Raw genomic sequence first — 22,302 nt, 5'->3', positions numbered from 1 at the left:
AGTGGTTGAGAATCTGCCTGCCAATGCAGGGGACACGGGTTCGAGCCCTGGTCTGGGAAGATCCCACATACCACGGAGCAACTGGGCCCGTGAGCCACAATTGCTGAGCCTGCGCGTCTGGAGCCTGTGCTCCGCAACAAGAGAGGCTGTGATAGTGAGAAGCCCGTGCACCGCGATGAAGAGATGGCCCCCACTTGCCACAACTAGAGAAAGCCCTCACACAGAAACGAAGACCCAACACAGCCATAAATAAATAAAGAAAGAAAGAAAGAAAGAAAGACTTTCTATTTAAAAAAAAAAAAAAAGCCACGAACACACACACACACACAAAAAAAGAGAGCAGGAGAGGGCAAACAAGATGAAAGTCTGCGTCATTTGTACCTAATCTCAGAATTGACATCCCATTACTTTTGCCACATTCTGTTTTTTGCAAGCAAGTCACTAGGTTCAACCCTAATTCAACAGGAGGGAATTACATAAGGTATGAATATCAGGAGATGGGGATCATAGGATGCCATTTTAGGGGTTGCCTACAACAACTTCCTCCTATAAACTTTCGGTTTAACTTGTTTATTTTTCTAGTTTCTCAAGGTGAAAGCTTAGATCACTGATTTTGGACCTTTCTTCTAAAGGAAGCATTAAAAACTATAAATTATCCTATAAGAATTACTTTAGTGGCACTCCATAAATTTTGATGTGTTTTCATTTCAAAATATTTTCTAACTTTGCTTGTGATTTCTTTTTCTACCATGGATTACTTAGAAATGTGGTGTTTTTTGTTTAAACTTCAAATATTTTCCTATCTTTTCATTCATTACATTTTCCTTTACCTCATTGAACATAGTTATAATAGCTGCTTTAAAATCCATCTCTGGGGCTTCCCTGGTGGCGCAGTGGTTGAGAATCTGCCTGCCAATGCAGGGGACATGGGTTCGAGCCCTGGTCTGGGAAGATCCCACATGCCGCGGAGCAACTGGGCCCGTGAGCCACATTTACTGAGCCTGCGCGTCTGGAGCCTGTGCTCCGCAACAAGACAGGCCATGATAGTGAGAGGCCCGCGCCCTGTGATGAAGAGTGGCCCCTGCTTGCCACAACTAGAGAAAGCCCTCGCACAGAAACGAAGACCCAACACAGCCATAAATAAAATAAATTAATTAATTAAAAAAAAATCCATCTCTGATCATTGAAATGTCTGTATTATTCAGTCTTGGCCTCTTTTGAGTATCTTTCTCCTTGAGAATGGGTCATATTTTTGTTTTACAAGTAATTTTGGATTATGTCCTGGACATTATTAAATTATGTTGGGAAGGCTATAGATTCTGTCATGGTACTCCAAACTGTTAAATTTTTGTTTTAGCAGGCAATTAAATTAGACTCAAACTTCAAACTTTGTCTTACCTGCAGTGGGCCGTAGCTCAAATCTCACTTCAGGTCTTTCAGCCTTAGCTACAAGTTGCTTTGAGTCTAGTCTTCACATACTGAATTTCAGCACATTTCCCTGAGGTCCAGGAGAGACAATGGGAGACTATATTCACCCACCTGAATCCTTATCTTCTTCATAATCTGTGTCCTGCTTGTTTACTGCTGTGGGAGTAAATAAAGTTACAAGAGAAAAAGTCATCATTCTCATCCTTTTTCAAATTCCGGCCAGGTTTCTATGGCCTGGCTTAGCTCAAGAAGCCAAGATCATAAAGAGCCATATGTGCTCTGTTAAGGGATTTCAATTTATGTTGACTTAATTTTTTTTTAATTTTTAAATAAATAAATTTATTTATTTATTTATTTATTTATTTATTTATTTTTGGCTGTGTTGGGTCTTCGTTGCTGCGCACAGGTTTTCTCTAGTTGTGGCGAGTGAGGGCTACTCTTTGTTGTGGTGCTCGGGCTTCTCATTGCGGTGGCTTCTCTTGCAGAGCATGGGCTCTAGGCACGTGGGCTTCAGTAGCTGAGGCATGTGGGCTTCAGTAGTTGTGGCACGCAGGCTCAGTAGTTGTGGCTCGCGGGCCCTAGAGCTCAGGCTCAGTAGTTGTGGCGCATGGGCTTAGTTGCTCTGTGGCATGTGGAATCCTCCAGGGCCAGGGCTTGAACCTGTGTCCCCTGCATTGGCAAGCGGGTTCTTAACCACTGCGCCACCAGGGAAGCCCTATGTTGACTTTAAATGGAAGTCACTGGGAGATTTTAAGGAGGGAAGAAGTAATCATAATTACATTTTAGCAAAATCATTTTGGCTGCTATGTGAAGGATGAGAGTGGGACAAGACTAGAAGCAGGTAGACTCATAAGATGTTGTTGGGCAATCTGGGAACGAGATGATGATGGATATTGAATGAGGATTTACGTGCGAAAGAAGGCAAATGATGTCCCCAGATAGGAAAGAAAGCATGAGAACAAAAGTGGGATGCCTGTGTTGCGAATGGAGGACTTGACCTGTCTCCCTATAGCAAGTTGTGCTGGGTGCCTTGGGTAGTAAGGCTAGATAGGGAGGGTGGAGAGACCGCAGAGAGCCTTGAAGACTGGCCAGAGGAGTTAGGACTTGATGTGACGGGCATTTGGGGATCACTATGGATTCTTAAAAAAGGAAGCCACGTGATGACAGATGTATAGGTATGGTTGGCAGGGGCATGAAACGTGAGTGAAGAAAGGAGAGGCTGGAGCCAGAGAGGTAGCTAGGAGGCTGTTTTGGCATTCCTAGGCATAAAGAGATGAAGACTTTGATTAGACGGATGTCTGTGAGAATGGTGAGAAAAAGTAGACATTATAGACAATTCAGAAGAAAAAATGAGAGACTGTCACCTCTTTTAACATTTAGTGGAGATGGAGTTATAATCCACCTGGCAGTTCCACCAAGTGTAATCCACCCAGTTATTCTCATAGTAATGTTGAGAGGCTCAAATGAAATAATATACATAAAATGAAATATTTGTGTCATTATAAATATAAATATTTGAGTGTCATTATAGAGATGTATTTACGACTGTATTAATTCCTGTACTGGGGTTGCCAGAGACTAAAGTAGAGAGGTAGGACCACCTACAGTGGCAGCCATTAGGCAGGTAAATAGGAAATTGATGTATAGATTTAACCTTGGGACACATTTTACCTTTCTCTGTCAGAGGTATGCACTGTGACCCCCGGAGTCATAACTTCCTAAGTTTTGATCTTGACTCTAACATTTAATAGCTATGAACAAGTTACATAACCTCTCTGTTCCTTATCTGTAAAATGGGGATAATTATGGTAGCTTCCTGATAGGGTGGTTATGAAATTTAAAAGATAATATATGTAAAGTGTTCAGAACCAGCATCTTTCGTGGTAAGGGGTGAATAAATGTTGGTTGCTATTATTTTCTTTTTGTCATTTTTGAGTGAGTACCATGTATTCCTCCATTCTCCCAAGGCAAAAGCCAACCTGGAGTAAATAGCTCTTCAGACAAGTAAAATGTGTGATCATCCTGTCCTATTCCAGAATACAAATCACAGTTGAGTACGCACTTTATTCCAGGCTCTCTGTTGATCACTTTATGTGCATGCTCTCACATAATCCTTGAAATGGCCCTGCAAGGTGATTCCTTTTGTTATTATTACCATTTTATAGAAAAGGTAACAGGTTCAGAGTAGTTAGTGACTTCCCCAGGATCACACTGCTAGTTGGTGCTCGATCAGGGACTCAAAGCCTGATTTCTCTGATTGCAAAGATCATGCCCCTAATCACAACTGTAAAAAACAATTGTTTGCTTTAATCCAAAATTTTGTTTTAATTAATATGAAGACTGTAAAAGCCAAATTATACTGTGATATTAGAAAATCAGCTGTCTGATATTGGCATGAATTCTTAGAGGTAAAATATACCTTGGTGACTACAGTAGCAACAGGAAATTAATTTCTGTAACAAAAAAATTGTGGGGCTTCTTTTTTTTTTAATAGTTAATTTACAATGTTGTGTTAGTTTCAAGTGTACAGCAAAGTGATTCAGTTTTATATATATATAATATGTAAAATATATATATATGCATTCTTTTTCAGATTCTTTTCCTTTATAGGTTAGTACAAGATATTGAGTATAGTTCCCTGTGCTATACAGTAGGTCCTTGTTGTCTACCTAGTTTATATACAGTAGTGTGTAGATGTTAATCCCAAACTCCTAATTTATCTCTCCCCCACCCCCAACTATCCCCTTTGATAACCACAAGTCTGTTTTCTATGTCTGTGAGTCTATTTCTATTTTGTAGATAAGTTCATTTGTACCATTTTTTAGATTCCACATATAATTGATATCATATGGTATTTGCCTTTCTCTTTCTGACTTCACTTAGTATGATAATCTCTAGGTCCATCCATGTTGCTGCAAATGGCATTATTTCATTCCTTTTTATGACTGAGTAATATTCCATTGTTTATATATGTATATATACACACACACACATACATACCACATCTTCTTTATCCATTCCTCTGTTAATGGACATTTAGGTTGTTTCCATGTCTTGGCTATTGTAAATAGTGCTGCTGTGAACATCGGGGTGCATGTATCTTTTTTTTTTTTTAATATTTATTTATTTGGTTGCACTGGGTCTTAGTTGAGGCAGGCGGGCTCCTTCGTTGCAGCTCGCTGGCTCCTTAGTTGCGGCACGTGGGCTTCTTAGTTGTGGCATGCAAACTCTTAGTTGCAGCATGCATGTGGCATCTAGTTCTCTGACCAGGGATCGAACCTGGGCCCCCTGCGTTGGGAGTGCGGAGTCTTAACCACTGTGCCACCAGGGAAGTCCTGCGTTTTTCTTTTTGAGTTATGGTTTTCTCTGGATATATGCCCAGGAGTGGGATTGCAGGATCATATGGTAGCTCTATTTTTAGTTTTTTAAGGAACCTCCATACTGTTCTCCGCAGTGGCTGCACCAATTTACATTCTATGGGGCTTTTATGTTAGGGAATTACAGGGGTTGACAAACCACTGCCCTTGGGCCAAATCCGACCTGCTGCCTGTTTTTGTATAGCCCATGAGCTATGAATGGTTTTCACATTTTTAAATGGTTGGGGGAAGGGGGAAGCAAAAGAAGAATAATTTTCTGTGATGTGAAATGCAAATTTTAGTGTCCATATAAAGTTTTATTGAAACAGTCATGCTTATTTATGTATTGTCTATGGCTATTTTTGCAGTACAGTGGCAAAATTGAGTAGTTACAATGACAAACAGAAATTGGCCCTCGAAGCCAAAAGTATTTTACTGTCTGGCTTTTTACAGAAAAAGTCTGCTGGCCCTATTCTAAGGTAACCATTATTCAAGTACATGTATATGTATTTCTTTGGCAGCCCTTCATTGCTTGCTTTTTCAACAAAGTTTCTTTGGAAGTAACTAATCTTTCCAAATCATTCTTAAATTTTTCTTCCCCTCAAATCAAGCTTTGTATCCTACTTTAAACTTTTACCCTTTATAATTAAACCTCTTTAAATAGATTTGAGTAGATATTGCATTTCTTCTCTGAAATCACCAGCTGCAGTTATTAGCTCAGGAGATAGAAGATGCCATTGGCAGAGTCCATTCTTTAAAGATGACACAATTACAATTGGCCCTGCTTATCTGCAAACCTGCAGATACAGAGGGCCAGCTAAGTAACTTGAGCATCCCTGGATTTTTATATCCTTGGGGAGTCCTGGAACCAATCCCCCACAGATATTGAAGGACAACTGTATACTTGAATGTTTCAGTGTTTAATTCTGCTGTTATTTTTATTTTCAGTGTCTTCATACTTTTGTCTTCTCATCTCACACCCCTAATTCCAATTTAGAGTAAATTAAAGCATTAATTTGGATCCTTTATTGTGTCCCTGAAAGGACACAGGACAGTGAAACGTCTGATTTTCTCTTTTATTTACAAGTTTTAAAATAGATTCTTGGATTTGATATAGATTCTTGCATTCACTTTGACTTATGGGCTTGCAAGAGAGTAAACCAACTAATTAGAATATAATGTTCCCATTAAAAGAAGTTGTAACTTCATTTTCTTTTTGCTGGACCTGATGTGGTAAAGACTGATTTCATAGCAGTTGAAGGATATTCTGTTAATAATTTAAACATAAAGTTATATTCTCAGGCCACAGGCTTCCTGATTTATGTTTGTCAATATTATGAGGCTAACTAACTCTTGGGCCTGCTTTAAGGAGTTTGAACATTTATGTAGCAAATTAAATTAATTAAGTCACTGGAATGGTTTTACTACTTTCATCATTACAGAATTGTAAAGAGAGTCTCCTTCATTTAAAATATCTAGTTTTTATCTTCTTTCATCTTTTAAAATAGCTTGCCATAAACCTGGAACTTTTCCTTTCTTGTGATCACATTTCTGGGCTTTACTTTGTTAATTCCACCCTTCAAGAAAATTCCACCATGTTTCTGAAGTCTGTTACTGTCTCAAGCACACTTTTCAGGAGAACTAATCTCTTTTTCTTGTCAGTAACACACTAAGGTAGAGTCATTTGTTGTAGATTTTCCTTATAGGGTAACTTTGTATAAACTGAAAGTTTATATGCCCTTTAAACCAATCTTGGCGTTCAATGAGCTGTTGAGATGGAATGAGTAAGCTAGTTAATACATAACTATAGAAGTCTTGGCATCCTCTGTTTCAAACTGTCTTTGTTTCTACCTTACTTTAGTTCATTGAGTTGCTGAAAATCCAGTGGTACAAAGCATTTCCTCTACATTGTTTTACTTTGTCCAAAAAATATTTATCTGTGGTTCTTATTTGCACATCGCTCTTATTTGAAGACATGGAAAGAAAACATCCTTTTGCAAGTCAAAATGTAAAGTAGGGTCTTCTCCCTCTCTTTTCAGTGCCCCTCGCTTACCTTTTTTTTCTTCTCCCCGCCCACTTAAAACTTTCTTCGACTAGAAACTCATCAAGTTTCAGAAATTATTTCATATCTTTCTTGTTCCTTCCCAGCTTGTAAAAAGGAGGTAGCATGTATATTAATATTTACTAAGGTGTGGATGACAGCCTCCTATTATGCTGCCCTTCTTGGGGTGGTTTTGCATTTTGAGTAAGGAGGCTATTTAGTCTAAAGAAATAAAGTTCTAATGATTAAATAGACTCTGAAGCAATACAGATTGCTAATAGAAGAAATATTTGGAGGCAAGAAGGTCTGTGTGTCTCTTTAAAACATACCTGGTAATTCACTTGCACCAACAATAGTCCTACTAACAAGTTTGTTTTCCTTTAATAACTTGTCCAGAGATCTTCCCTTGGTTACATCTAAGCCTGTCAAAGTTTGTCTACCTGCAACTTGCATCCAAATCATCCATGCCTATGTGGTCTGTGTGATGAGATACAATGAAATTAGAACCAGAAAAGGGAGGGCTAAGAGGCCCTGAAATCTTTGCTAACCTACTTCTAGCTCAGAGTCACCTCTTGGTTACATTACCTTAAAAAGGATAACAGTATGAATGGAACACCAAAAGCAGCAGATCAACAATTAGCCTGAGGGAGAAAAGTGGGTCCTGACATGTAGACACCAGCAGGGGGGACTCTATCCAGGGACTACTCAGCATTCTTGCCCAGTGACTACTGCGACCTGCCTCCCTGGCAAGCCCCATCAAGACCAGAAGGTGGCTTTGGCTTCAGTCCTCTAATGCCCTAATGTACATCAAGTATATGGCTTTAGCAGCTTTCACAAGGCTATTTATCAGTCACCTCCTCCTGTTAGGAAATCAGAAGTGTTACCACTTTGAAGATGGTAAAGAAGAGGGGAATTTTTTTTGTTCTCCTCTTCAGGATAGAATTAATAGGATTCCAGCCCTTCAAAAGGACAATTAAGTGACAATTTTGGTGTTTGTTCATGGACCAGAGGAACTTATTTCCATTATGCCCTGTTGCTTATGCCCTCTTGTGAGATATAAATCCCTGACTTCTCTTCCATTCATATCTTATGAGGTTAAACAGAGAAAGAATGAAAATTGTAAGGACTGTGAAATGTCAGAGGTGTGGGAGAATCAGCTGGCCACATTGATGTGCACTGTTTTAGAACAGAAGTTCCTGCTGATCTTCATGGAGCGCCAAGTAAATGTCCTGATGGCAGTAGGAAGAGCCCTCTGCTTGGGAGACAAGAGAATGTATCTGTCTTTCAGTAGCTGTGTGACCTGGGATCAGCCCATTAAAAATTTCTCTTTCCTTATTTGTAATACAGAGTTAAAAATATTTTTTTCCACCAAACTCAAATTCTTATGTGGTAATAGGCGTACAAGTGCTTTGCAGATAAAGAGGCTTACAAATGGACACAACATTTTTTTATTCCACTGTACTGTAGCTGCATATTCTATCTTAACTAAAATCTCTCCCCTGTCCATAAAGGGCTATGTGGAGAAGGGAAACTAAAATCAGAAAAGAGATGATTTTCCCAGAGCTGCAGGGGAAATTCAAGGCTGAAAAGTAATTGTTGTTAATAGATCAGAATTTACCTATGAATTTTTTAAATGATGAATTTCATAAAAAATTAATTGCATTTAAATTATTTAATTCTCTAAGTGGCTTTTGGAAAGGAAATCCTGCCTGTCAGGATCTGCCACGTCAATCTAATTTCCTTCTGACCTTGACAGAAATTATTGTCTCTGTTGACTCTGGTCCAGTCGCGGCAATAAGTTGTATTCATGAAATGTTACAAAAAACAAGTAATTCTTCTACTGTATTCCTTTCAGTAGTGAAATAGAGTTCCAGGCCCTAAAATGCAGGAAAAATTACTAGATATTATTGAGGACATAAAAGGGTCCATGCAGAGAGTCAGATCTATATTTTGTCTCCTGTTTCCTTATTGACCAGGTCAGCAGGAATATTTCTGTGAGGGCATGTGGCTCTCCACCATGTTACTCATCCCCAGGGATCTATTTACTTTAGTTCCCAAATAAATGGGAGGAAAAATAGTTTCTCTGGATTCCTTTTTTCAGTAACGGCTTTAGTGAGTGAAGTGTATATTGTGACATTTGACCTTTTTATACCTTTACTCTCTTTTTTCTCCCCAAAATATCTAATATCAAATCTGAAAGTACAAAAAGTACTGTCTTGGAAAAGGAAGCGCCTACTTGAACTGGATAGATTACAGAGGCAATTCAATGTAAATGAGATCCAGGAGCCTGGAAAGATAAGATTAAGATTCATAGATAGGGGGCTTCCCTGGTGGCGCAGTGGTTGAGAATCTGCCTGCTAATGCAGGGGACACGGGTTCGAGCCCTGGTCTGGGAAGATCCCACATGCCACGGAGCAGCTGGGCCCGTGAGCCACAATTGCTGAGCCTGCGCGTCTGGAGCCTGTGCCCCGCGACGGGAGGGGCCGCGATAGAGAAAGGCCCGCGCACCGCGATGAAGAGCGGTCCCCGCACCGCGATGAAGAGTGGCCCCCGCTTGCCGCAACTGGAGAAAGCCCTCGCACGAACCGAAGACCCAACACAGCCAAAAATAAATAAATAAATAAATAAAATCAAGTAAAAAAAAACTTTAAAAAAAAAAAAAAAAAGATTCATAGATAGGCAGACAAAGACTCCAGGTCTCTGTCTCCACTTGAGTCTGGTCCTTAAGAGGAAATGAAATAAAGAGCAGAAGAGATTGGGATGGACATAATAAAAAGGCTGGAGCACAAAAGTTTTAAAATACTAGTAGGAGGTCTTAACTATCCCTGGGTTAATGTTTGTCAGATGTGGTTTGGCATACCCAGAGATGGAATATTGGGCCAAATGGCTGTAACTCTATGTAAGAACCTTTGAGTCTATATCGTCAATATTTTTCTTGCCTCTTTTAAGAGACTTTTATATTATACTAATATTTTTTAAAGCTGATGCAATGAAAATTAATTTAGAAGGTTTAAAAAATGTTACCCATTAAACTGCAGGCTCTGAAGTAGTAAAGACTGAAATTGTGTTGGCACCCTCTTTTACTGACAAATAAGGAAGCAAAGAGCTGGCAGAAGCAGTGCCATTCACAAAGCAGTGGGAAAGCTCTGGGTTCTGCTTGACTGGTGGTCAAGGGCAGGACCCGGTTCCTGTAGTGGGCATATCATGAAAGAATCCGGATCTCCTACTTCATGTTTGAAGGGAGCAACCATTGTGAATTGTCTGTGAGATCTGCCCCCAAGCCTTTGGTCTCTGAGCTATTGGAAGGCAGAGGTGTGTTTCATATCAGATTCTGCTTACACACATAAACCTCTTCTCTTCTAATATGTGAAGATTTTTATATGTTATTTATTTTTCCAGCTTCAACGTGAACTAGATTATGTAGCCCTCCTTTAACCCCTCCCGGCCCAAAACTTACTTTAAAAAAAAATAGCTTTATTGAGGTATACTTCATATACTATACAATTTACCAATTTACAGTGTGCAATTCAAAAATTTTTTGTATGTTCACAAGGTTGTACAACCATCACCACAATCAATTTTGAAACATTTTGCCACCCCAAAATAAACCCTGTACCCATTACCAGTCTGGCAATCACTAATCTTTCTGTCTCTAAGGATTTTCTTATTGTGGATATTTCCTATAAATGAAATCATACTTTTTTTTTTTGACTGGCTTCTTTAACTTACATGCTTTCAAAGTTCATCTATGTTGCAGCATGTACCTTATTCCTTTTTATTGCCAGGTAATATTCCATTGTATGGATATAACACATTTTAAAATCCATCCATCAGTTGGTGGACATTTGAGTTCTTTTCACTTTTTGACTATTATGAATAATGCTGCTTTGAACATTTCATGTTCAAGTTTTTATGTGGGAATGTGTTTTAAATTCTCTTGAGTATATACGAAGGAGTGGAATTGCTGGGTCATACGGTAACTCTGACTTTTTGAGGAACTGCCAAACTGTTTTCCAAAGTGGCTGCACCATTTTACATTTCAGCCAGCAGTGTATTAGTGTTTCAGTTTCTTCTCCTCACCAGCACTTGTTCTTGTCTTTTTGATTATAGCCATCCTAATGGGTATGAAGTGGTATCTTGTGGTTTTGGTTTGCATTTCCATAATGATTAATGGTATTGAGCATCTTCATATGTGCCATTTGTGTATTTTCTTTGGAAAATACACGGTTCAGATCCTTTGACCGTTTTGAATTTGACCTATTTGTCTTTTTTTATTGTGTTGTAAGAGTTCTTTATAGATTCTGAAGATAAGCCCTTTATCAAATACATGATTTGCAAATATATTCTCCCATCATTCTATAGGTTGTCTTTTTACTTTCTTGGTGGTGACATTTGACACACAAAAGTTTTTAATATTGGTGAAGTCCAACATATCTATTTTTTCTTTTCCCACTTGTGCTTTTGGTGTTGTATGTGAAATGCCTTTTTGTTTTTTTTGGCTGTGTTGGGTCTCGTTGCAGCACGTGGGATCTTCGTTGTGGCATGCAGGATCTTTTGTTGCAGCATGCGGGCTTCTCTCTAGTTGTGGTGCATGGGCTCCAGAGTGCGTGGGCTCTGTAATTGTGGCGCACGGGCTCCAGAGTGTGTGGGCTCTGTAGTTTGCGGCATGCGGGCTCTCTAGTTGAGGCATGGGGTCTCAGTAGTTGTGGTGCGCAGGCTTAGTTGCCCTGCGGTATGTGGAATCTTAGTTCCCCGACCAGGGATCGAACCCACGTCCCCTGCATTGGAAGGCAGATTGTCAACCACTGGACCACCAGGGAAGTCCCTGAAATGCCTTTGCCTAACCTAAGTCACAAAGATTTACTCCTGTGTTTTCTTCTAAGAGTTTTATAATTTTAGCTCTTACACTTAGATCTATGATCATTTGAAGTTACTTTTGTATATGGTGTAAGCAAGGGGTTCAGCTGTTTTACATGTGGATGTCCAGTTGTCCTAGCACCATTTGTTGAAAAACTATTCTCTTCCTGATTGAATTATCTTGACATTCTTGTTGAAAATCAATTGACCATAAAAATGAGAGTTTAATTCTAGACTCTCAGTTTATTCCATTGATCTGCAAGTGTGTCTTTAGGCTAGTACCATATTGTCTCGATTTTTGTAGCTTTATAGTAAGTTTTAAAATTAGGAAATGGGAGTCCTCCAGCTTTGTTCTTCTTTTTCAAGATTGTTTGGTTATTCTGTATCCCTTACATTCCCATGTGAATTTTAGGATCAGCTTGCCAACTTCTGGGGGGAAAAAAAAGGCAGCTGGGGTTTTGATATAGATTACGTTGAATCTATAGATCAATTTTGGCAGCATTGCCAATCCATGAATGTTGGATGTCTTTCCATTTATTTAGTTCTTCTTTAATTTCTTTTAACAATGTTTTGTAGTTTTCAGAGTACAAGTGTTCCACTTTTGTTAAATTTATTCTTAAGCATTTATTCTTTTTGATTGATTCAGTTATAAATTGAATTGTTTTCTTAATTTCATTTTCAGAGTATTAATTGCTAGTCTCAATACCTACTTTTGACACCTGGTAGCAAGAGCTAAAAAGTAGGTTAGGAGGCATCAGTTGCTTCAAGTGGAGTAAATTACTTTCATGCCTGCATTGAGAGTGAAGTAGGCATCAGCACTTCTGAGCTGGTGAGGCCACACCCTACAATGACTGTGCTATCAATGACCTGATTCCTCTGTGACTATCATAGAAAAAGATTTTCTCTTGCTAAAGAATGTAGAAATTTTCAATCATTCCACGCGGCTTAACATTTTATTTACTACCTAATTGTGTAGAGAAAACACCGTACTATTTGAATCATTATTCATTTGGGAAAAAAAGTTGATCTCTAAAAGATTATCATATCCTTTGGCTGACTGTGACTTTGCAACCAGTTAACAGAGTGTAAGAGTGTCCTGAAGGCATTGCAGTAGAAGTGATCCAGCTGGAGATTAATTATTACGATGCAAACCTCATTCTACATCATAGAGCAAAGACTTTTGTCCTTTCCGAACACACATATAAATTCAGATTCACCAAACTCAAGAATATATCTCTAGTTAAGCCATTCCCTTGCTCAAAAAAGCATTATCAGTCTTTTCAAATTATCAGCTGTACTGGATCAGCTGGACATATATATGCAAAATTTCCTTTACCTCTAAATCTCTAGTGCCATTAGAGTCCCTTGCACATTGTAGTGCACGTTAAATGTTTTCATGTTTTTATTGAATTAGCTAGATGGAAGAGCTGGAGTCTGGAGATTAAATTCTGATATAATTCAGGGGTCTGTGAATTCTATAAAAGAATTTTTTAAATGTTGTGTTTTCATTTTAATGATAATTCTGAATCACCTGGATCCACATTATAATCAAGTTGCACTGCGCAATTTCAGTGCCCATGTTTGTGTTTAAGAAACATTGGTCTAAAATATTACTCAGAATGTATGTAAACTTCTGATTACAGAGGAGTACTGGCTGTAAGTGATCATTCAGTCTTTGGAAAATATAATTGCCTTTACCCAGCAGCACCTTAACCAGCAGGATAGGATATTTCTTAGTTATTTCCTGTTGGTAGATAGAAGAGAGTAGTTAAGAATGATTTTTTATCAGTGTTCCCTTCTATGTCTCAAAAAAAAAGGAGGGGGGGTAGAAAGAGAGAAAGAAGGGAAGAGAAGAAGGAAAGAAGGAATAGAGGGCTCAGCAGACATTAATTGCGGAGTTTTGAAAGGATGGTGTAAAGATTTGGCCAACAGTGGAATTTTCTTTCTCACTTGATTTTTCTCGATTACACTTTTATGACCTGTTTCACTGAACTAGAAGAGTAGTCAAGCCCATGAAATCAGCAGGTCCCCTGACTCCAGTAGTTTATTGTGTCAGCTCAGATTTGATAGTGCTCTTTCACTATGTAAGTGTCTCTTGTTTCAGGTCATCTCAGAGCCTTTATGAGGGAAGGTGGGATCTGATAGGCATAAATGAATCTATCAATGTAGACTTCAAAGTACCATTGCAAAGCTTGACTAAAAAAAAATCTTCCAAGTCCTAATTTGTTGAAGGAATCTTTTCATATATACGATAATTGATACAAACAAGTCACAGGCAGGTTAAAATTTTTCCAGCTCTCTTTTCACTATGCACTTGATTTTTCACCTTCCAAAGCAACTCGTTTTTTTGTCAAGTTTGTTCAAACAAATCTAGATCCTTCATTTGTTTCCTTGAACACACAGCTGTTTGCTTCTCAATAAGGTTGATTATTGCTGACTTCCTGAGAAGAATATGGAGATGCAAATAGCCAGGTGTTGTCATTGTCATTGCACAAAGGAAAAGCCATTAGAGCTGAACTAGGATAAGCCCCACTGACTAGAATCAACTTGAGTAAGTTTCTAAAAGTAGTCTTGGGTTAACTGTGTTCATTTCCCTGAAGCTGTTTCTGAACGCCTGAGGAAAAGATGGTGGTCTCTCCAACTTCAGTTCCATGGGTATCTCTTAGTCTAAATATTGTAGTCTACTGTGAATACTTTCTGAAAATGGGGGTTAGGGAGTTCAGAAATCAATACTATTTTTTGTAGAAGCTATATAATATGTATACTTTTAAGGAGACAACAGGATGGTAATGAATATTTGCCCTTGTCAGGGGGCAAGTGTATGCCACCTTTTCTGACAAAAGGTGAATTAGAATCTTGGAACCTTGTGGTTCAGATAAGTTTCAACTGAAGCAATACAAACTTCTCATCTGGATAAAGAAAAACACAAAAAGGCAAAAGCCAAAAATATATATATTAACCAAAACTTCTCCTGGATGATATAATTGAGGTTTTGTTGCTTAATCAGAAACTAAGGAATAGCAGTGGGTGTCCCAGAGCCTGAGGTTTTAGTTTATAATGAACTAGTTAGTCAGTAGTTGCGAAATATACTCAGCATATAACCCCTTCACATGAGCTCCTACTGTAAATAGTTACTCACCTTTCTTTATGTAATAGGTTGGCAGATGTATAAAGATGACTCTGCTCTTTGGCATATATATATATATTACACACGCTGATATTTTGAGTCATGCCATATACTAGGCTATTGTCCCAATTAAAATTGTAATTAGAAGAAAGAAAATTATTGGGTTTAATTTTTTCTTTTATATGTTATAAAATTGACTTTTGAATCCTTTTAAAAACATATACTACTTTAAGTTTGTTTTGGCAAATCTAACTTTTCTGGCTTTGTATTATTTTTAAATTACTATATTTATTTATTTGGTTATGCTGGGTCTTAGTTGAGGCAGGCGGGCTCCTTAGTTGTGGCTCACCAGCTCCTTAGTTGCAGCACACGGGCTCCTTAGTTGTGGCATGCGAACTCTTAGTTGTGGCATGCATATGGGATCTAGTTCCCTGAGCAGGGATCGAACCCAGGCCCCCTACATTGAGAGCGCAGAATCTTAACCATTGTGCCACCAGGGAAGTCTCTCTGGCTTTGTATTGATAAACATAGAACTGACATAGAAGTACTCTATAGCGTTAAATTTTCATATGTCATATCAGAATGCTTTTGGCTGCAGGTAACAGAAATTCCCAACTCAGTTGGCTTAAACAATAAGGAATGAATCATTGCATATGACAGAAAGTTCTGCACTGGTTAATTCTTTGCCTCCATGACATCATTCAAGATCCAAAATCTTTTCATCTTTCTACTCTGCCAGCCTCAGCTTTATTGGTCTCATCCCCTGGTTCCTCATAGTTTCATTTGGCTGTAGCATCTCTGAGGTGTCATATTCTTTTTTTTTTTGAGGTGTCATATTCTTTTTTTTTTTTTTAAGAAATTCACGTTCTTTTATTTATTTATTTATTTATTTATTTATGACTGTTGAGTCTTCGTTTCTGTGCGAGGGCTTTCTCTAGTTGCGGCAAGTGGGGACCCCTCTTCATCGCGGTGCGCGGGCCTCTCACCATCGCCGCCTCTCTTGTTGCGGAGCACAGGCTCCAGACGCGCAGGCTCAGTAATTGTGGCTCACGGGCCCAGTTGCTCCGTGGCATGTGGGATCTTCCCAGACCAGGGCTCGAACCCGTGTCCCCTGCATTGGCAGGCAGATTCTCAACCACTGCGCCACCAGGGAAGCCCGAGGTGTCATATTCTTATCATAACCAGAGGCAAAATATTTTCTTAGGGTCTTCCAACAGATTTTCCTTACGTCTCATTGTTCAGACTGGGTCACATGCCCAAAGCAATTAAGGCAAGGGGATATGTCCACCGTGATTCATTTAAAGCAACAAAGACCTTAGCCTGAATCACATAAGTGATGGTTGGGCAGGGGGGAAGGTGGATATTTGAACAAAATTAGAGTGCTGTTTATAAGGAAGAATGGGAAAATGCCAGTGAGATGTACACAACAAAGTTTGACATGTAGGGATCCCTAAAGCTCAAATTAAGAACCCTTTTTGTAGGATCTTTAAATTCTGTTTTTGCAGCCCTTGAAGCTGTATTCTCTGATCATATGCATTCATTTTGTTCTGCATAGAAACCTGGTCACTGCTGACCCCCAACCTGGAGACTAGGATCCAGTACAGTCTTAAGAGACCAGCCACATAGCATGACAAGAGCTAGGGAGAAGGAGGACAGTCAGAGGCTAGCAGAGCCTCCACGAAATGGGGGCAGAGCTGTAAATCCCTGAAGAAGACCAGGTTTGAGCAAGGGTGTGGCAAATCTTGACTGTGTATGTGAGGTCTAAGGGAGGTCAGGTTGCGGAGAACGTGACAGCAGGGCACTTTGAGAAATGCATGCAGAGTGGGTGCAGGGAGTGTCCCAGATCGTCCAGTCCAATACCTGGAAAACAAGGTAGCAAGTGGGCCCAGAGCCAGCTGACTGGGTATAGTACAGGGCTCTTGAGATCCAAGTCTCCACTGGCTCCTCTTAGGTACGCTTGGGAGTGGGGTTGGTGGAGCATGCAGTTAAATGGATGCTCATTTGGAAAGTTGTAATGAAGCTCTGGCAGGGCAGGAATTTATACAAATGGAATGTTAAAATTTGGTTTTGTTAATGTAATGGTATGCCCTTGACTTTTATGGTAGGTCAGTGTAAGAAACAGCCATATGATTTCTACATTGAATATAAAAGTTCTGTTGTCCATTCTGCTCTTCCCTTTTCCCCCAGGTCTTCACATGACTTGTTCCTTCAGCTCTTCTCCTCTGACAGCTTTTCCCTGAGCTCTCACCCCTGACTCTTAACTGCTCCCCCCTCCTTATTTATCTTCATAGCTCTTATTGCTGTTGGAAAGTTTATTTACTATTTATTGTCTTTCTCCTCCACTAGAAGTAGGCTTCATAAAGATGGGAACTTTGCTTTCTTGTTCATGCTATATTATCTCCAGTACTGAGAACATACTTAGAATATTGTAGGCACTCAGTTAAGATTTGCTGAATGAATGAGTGAGATACCTCTTGGTATTCTTCCTAAAATTTTTGTCTCGTAATGAATCTATGTTCTTTCTTTTATTGAGTAATGGGAACTATGTTTTCTGTTTCCTTTTTTGCCTCAGCTACCAGAATTGCTAAACTAAATTTGGGGTTCATTTGCAATAACCATTCTTAGCTTGGGATATGTGTACTTCTTCAATTACTATAGAACTTTTTAAAAATATTCAATTCAGTTTCAATATTTTTTATTGTAAGTTGCCTCAAATCCCATAGGGAAGTAAATGAGGATTGAAGAATAATAAATGAACTGACTGATTGACTGAAGGGTAACTGGGAGAAGTCAAAAAAGAACACCAGGCTTTTGAGTCTGGATGAAAAAGAATACTGGAGCTGTTGTTAATGGAAATTGGTACCAAATCAAAACATTACTCATAAAAGTATCTTTCTCTGTCACCATTTTGGGCACAACTCACTCCATTGTTATTGCTTGGTCAGTTTTTTTCCTCTTCCCCAGTAGGCTTTGAATGCCATGAGGGGAGGGACTCTGTCTTTCTTGTTTATGGTCCATAGTGCCTAGCACAGTACCTGGCACATAGTATCTTTTCTTTACCACTTATTTTTTTAATCCAATTTTAATTGAAATATAGTTAATTTCAATGTTGTGTTAGTTTACCACTTATTTTTAACTTTAAATCCCTACATTAGTAAATATTAACTAGTTTGTCATCTGCTCTTACCTTTTCAACCTGCAATTTCCCCTCCTTATGGATTTCCAGACTTCCTTCATTTCTCAGTGACTTCCTTCCCATCAAGGACCTTCATTGCTTTAACCACAGCAGCCTCCCACTCCAGTGCTCATGAATATGTGCCTTTTCTTCCTTTCTAAGTCTCCTGAATCTCATTCCCCTGTTGGCTAAGCCAAAGGTGACTCATCACCTCATAGACTTCCAACTGGAAGGGGCCTGAGAGACCATCTCGTCTAATTGACTCATCTCCAGTTGGTCCGGGGAGGTGAAGGGAATTGCCCTGAGTGACACTGCTAGTTGGCAGCAGGGCCAGAATTAGAACACGGAGCTCTTAACTCTGGATGCACATCTCACACTGCAGAACGAGCAAGCCCCTTTCTAGCTCCAGAAAGGGAAAGTACTATAACAAAAGTAGAAAGATATGTTTTCCTCTTAGTTGGAAATATCTTAAATGCATTGTATCATAGGAGTTAAGTGTCAGACTACCTAAGTTTGATCTTGGTTGTATTTACTCTTTGGACAAGTTATTTAACCTTTCTATCTTAGTAAATCCTTTTTCTCTTTTATCTATGCATTTGTATATTTAATATACATATTTAAATCTGTAAGTGTGGTTTGTTAATATTGAGAGAAGTTATGTGTGTGCATTTTTACATACATAAATGGAATAATACTGGTTCTATTAGTTTCTTTCACTTAACAGTGTCTTAAGGAAATTAAATATTTCCTTAAGAAATATTTTCTTAAGGAATATTAAATTCTCTTTAATAGCTTCTTTTTGGCTGCACGGCAGGTGGGATCTTAGTTCCCCGACCAGGGATCGAACCCATGCCCCCTGCAGTAGAAGCACAGAATATTAACCACTAGATCGCCAGGGAAGTCCCAGGGGAACCTTTCTATATTGTTGCACTTAATTCTATCTTGTTCCTTTTAATGACCACATAGTATTCCATAATATGTATGGTTATTTAACCACTTCCACATTAATTAATATTTAATTTATATCTTCTCATTTTTTACTATTACAGTTCTGCAGAGAAGCCTTTATGCAGATTTTGTTGTGCATACATGTGACTGCCTTCACTAGGACTGATACTCAGAAATGCAAATACTAGTAGGCACAAAGTCCCCTCTTTTCTATTCTGAAAATAGGCTATGGCTAAGTCATCACTGATTCAATTTCTGCAATATATGTTGATATTAACTGAGCAGGAGGTGAGTCTTGTGACTGCATGTATTGTGTTAGGAACTGGGAGCATTTTAGAGAAATTAGTCCTCATCTTTTTCTTGTATTGTAAGGAAAGTGCATTGTGTTCCTGACTTTGAGGGAAAACAAAAAATAAACTTCCTCCTCCTCCCCCTTCCAAGTGACTAAGATTAGTGAAATTATGCTAAGCAACCTCTGCTTGACTCTGTGATGGCTTTAACTGCACAGTACTGTAATTGTTGGTACTTGTCTGTTTATACCCACCCGCTAAACTTTGGGCTGCTTAAAGGGTAAAGATTATGTTTTATCAATTTTTGTATCCCTAGAACATTAGCATGATACTGGTGCATAATTACATTTTATTGAATAAATGAGTGAATTCAGTTCAACATTGGTATTTGTTGAGTACCTAGTATGTGCAAAGATTACTAAGAACCAATAAGAACAGAGATGAAGCAAAGTTCTACCCTCAAGGAATTTATAGTTTAATGGGAGAAATAGATATAGGCTGAAAACATCTAGGAATCAAGGCATTAGTAACAAATGTGATTTAAGTACAAAGTACTGTGGGACTTCCAAGGAGGACTAATTAAGGCTGACTGAGGATATTAAGGGAGGTTTTCACAAAGGAAGTGGCATTTGAGGCATTTTAACTGGGCCTGATAGGGCAGGTTGGTGACTTTTCTATGTAAGTTATCATTTTGGTGACTTTAAACATATGCTTCAGAAACCATTTTGTCACCATTTAGATATCGTGTTACCTTAGGGCTACAGAAAGGCTGGAAGTGGAGTGTTATACTTGGGTTCTGGAACTAGGGCCTCAGAGCCAAGATCAAGTCAAAGCAGCTTTAGTTCTCAGCCCATCTGTGGAGGAAGAAGTTGTTTCCATTAAAAAAAAAAAAAGTCAATTCTGAGTGCCTTGGCGTGCTGTTTCTCCTCTGTTTAAGAATAAAATAATACAAAAACCTTTCTTGGCCCCACTTCCTTGACCAGCTATCACCCCATTTCTTTGATATGCTGTGCAGAAAACTCCTTAAGTGATCTGTCTCCAATTCTTTTTCTCTCATTATATTTTAAACCCACTTCTATCATGCACTCACCCCTACCAGTCCATCAAAACTGTTCTTGTCGGGCTTCCCTGGTGGCTCAGTGGTTAAGAATCCACCTGCCAATGCAGGGGACACGGGTTCGAGCCCTGGTCCCGGAAGATCCCACATGCCGCGGAGCAACTAAGCCCGTGCGCCACAACTACTGAGCCTGTGCTGTAGAGCCCACAAGCCACAGCTACTGAGCCCACGTGCCACAACTACTGAAGCCCACGCGCCTAGAGCCCGTGCTCTGCAACAAGAGAAGCCACCGCAATGAGAAGCCCGCACACCGCCATGAAGAGTAGCCCCTGCTCACGGCAACTGGAGAAAGCCCGTGCACAGCAACAAAGACCCAACGCAGCCAAAAATAAACAAATTTATTTTAAAAAAAACCAAACTGTTCTTGTTAAGGTCAACAGTGACCTCATTGTTACTCAACCTAATGGTCAATTTTTAGTCTTCTTTTACCTGACTTATTAGCAGCATTTGATGCAGACCATTCTTTCCTCTCTGATACATTTTCTTCCCTTAATTTATAGGATACCATGCTAATTCTCCTCCTACGTGACTGTTTATTCCTTTTCAGTCTCCTTTGCTGGTTCTTCCCTTCCCAGACCCTTCCCAGATGTAATGTTGAAGGAAGGGTACAGGTTTGGTCCTCCGTCCTCTTCCCTTCCCTGCCTAAACTCACTCCCTTGATTATACATCTAGTTTCAAGGTTTTAAATATAATCTACATTCCATTGATTCCAAAATGTATATCTTCAACCCAGACTTCTCTTCTGAACTCTCTATATATCTTCCACTACTTCCTCAACATATTAAAACTGAATTCTCCTGCTCCAGGCCTGCTTCACTTGGAGACTTTCCCACCTCAGTTGATAGTAACTTCATCCTTCCAGGCACAAAAGCAAAAATCCTGGAAGTCATTATTGGAGTCCTCTGGAAGTCATGTTGGTGTAATCTTCAGAATATATGCAGAATCTTTTTCTCACCCCCTCTACTGTTCAAGTCACCATCCTCTCTCAAGCAGCTTACTGCAGTAGCTTCCTAATTTGTACCCTTGCTCCACCCCAGACACACATACAGACACATACACTACTGCATGTTCTTAGCACTGCAGCCAGAGTAATCTTTTAGCACTTTTTTGCTCAAAATCCTCCAAAGGCCTCTCATTTTACTCAGAAAAAGCCCAAGTCCTTACAGAAGCCTACAAAGGCTTACAAGCTCTGCACCAGCACCCACCCCTGCCATCACCCCTCTAGCCTCCTCTTGGGCTCGACAGCCTCACCTTGTAGCCTTTGATTAAATGTCTCAACCATCTCAGTGAAGCCAACCGTGACCATCTTTTTAAAAACTGAAGTCTGCCACCATCTTCATTACTCCTTTTTTTTTTTTTCACCCTGCTTTCCTCCTCCTGCCCCCCCCCCGCATGGCATTTATTACCTTCTAACATACTGTGTAATTTACACTACAGTGGAAACTCCAAGAGGGCAAGACTCTTTGCTTCTTTTGTTCACCAGTATATCCCAAGTATCAGGAGCCGTGCTTAGCATATAGTAGGACTCTCAGTAAAGATCTGCCAAATGAGAGAAGAATCATAGATCTCTCTTTGACAAGGACCCAAAATGCCTTGATTGTCTTTCACTCAATTTGCTTGAGTAGGTAGGGTGATAGTGTAGGAAGAGTACTGGGCTAATGACCAGGCTCTAGCCTAGGACCATACTTGCTGTTTGTGTGACTGTGACAGTTGTATTGAGTTTGTGAAAGTTTATTAAGCTATGCACTTATGATATGTACATTTTTCTCTTTTATATATATATAAATTTTAAAGTCTTCAACTATTTTATTTCCACATGTAGGTTTTTAGATTATAATTGGGATTCTACTTGCTTTTTCACAAAATAATTCATCATGAATATTTTCCCTAACATTATTCTTCCAGAGCATGATTTTTAATGGTTATGCAAGTACTTTGAAAAGTATAAAACACCATACAATGT

At 39.2% G+C, this 22,302-nt stretch overlaps 1 protein-coding gene across 1 annotated transcript in view; it reads left to right on the top strand.

Annotated features, from left to right (window-relative positions):
• Positions 1–22,302, top strand: part of TANGO6 (transport and golgi organization 6 homolog) — a 186,650-nt gene that overhangs the window by 123,422 nt on the left and 40,926 nt on the right. The window lies entirely within an intron of this gene.

This window comes from Balaenoptera acutorostrata, chromosome 19 (assembly GCF_949987535.1).
Source record: "Balaenoptera acutorostrata chromosome 19, mBalAcu1.1, whole genome shotgun sequence".
NCBI lineage: Eukaryota > Metazoa > Chordata > Mammalia > Artiodactyla > Balaenopteridae > Balaenoptera > Balaenoptera acutorostrata.
This window is presented reverse-complemented; position numbering and strand designations above follow the sequence as displayed.